Source organism: Carlito syrichta, unplaced genomic scaffold (genome assembly GCF_000164805.1).
Source record: "Carlito syrichta isolate Samal-C Ts95f unplaced genomic scaffold, Tarsius_syrichta-2.0.1 Scaffold143274, whole genome shotgun sequence".
Classification (NCBI taxonomy): domain Eukaryota; kingdom Metazoa; phylum Chordata; class Mammalia; order Primates; family Tarsiidae; genus Carlito; species Carlito syrichta.
In genome coordinates this window covers 1-740 of record NW_007087370.1, presented here as the reverse complement: position 1 = coordinate 740, position 740 = coordinate 1, and positions in this window count along the sequence as shown.

The following is a 740-nucleotide window of genomic DNA, read 5'->3' as shown; positions in this document are numbered from 1 at the left end:
GAGACCTCATCTCTACAATAAATAAAAAATTAGCCGGGCATGGTAGCACGTGCCTGTAGTTCCAGCTACGTGGAAGGCTGAGGCAGAAGGATTGCCGCAGCCCAGCATATCGAGGCTGTGGTGGCCAGGAGCGGCCACTGCACTCTAGTCTGGGCGACGGAGTGAGACTCCGACTCAAAAAAAAAATCAGCTGCGTGTGGTGGTGCATGTCTGTACCAGCTACCTGGAAGGCTGAGGTGGAAGGATCGCCGGACCCCAGCAGGTCAAGGCTGTGGTGGCCATGAGCGTGCCATTGCATTCCAGCCTGGGTGATAGAGTGAGACTCTGACTCAAAAAAAAAATTCTGTAGAGACTTGCGGGGGGTGGTTGTCTCACTACATTGCCCAGCCTGGAACTTCTGGCCTTAAGTGATCGATCCCCCTGCCTTGGCCTCCCAAAGTGCTGAGATTACAGATGTGAGCCACTACACCTAGTCTGTAGTTTTTTAAATAATAAACTGGTAAATGTAAGTAAAGTATTTCTCTCAATCCTATGAGCCCCTTTATCAAATAATCAAACCCACAGAGGGAGCCCTGATTTCTGTCTAGTCGGTTAAAAGTACAGGTTGAGTGGGCATAGTCACTCATGCCTGTGATCCCAGCACTTTGGAAGGCCGAGGAAAGAGGACCGTTCTGAGCCCAGGGGTTTGAGACCAGCCTGGGCATCATGGTGAGACTTTGTCTTTTTTTTTTTTTTTTTTT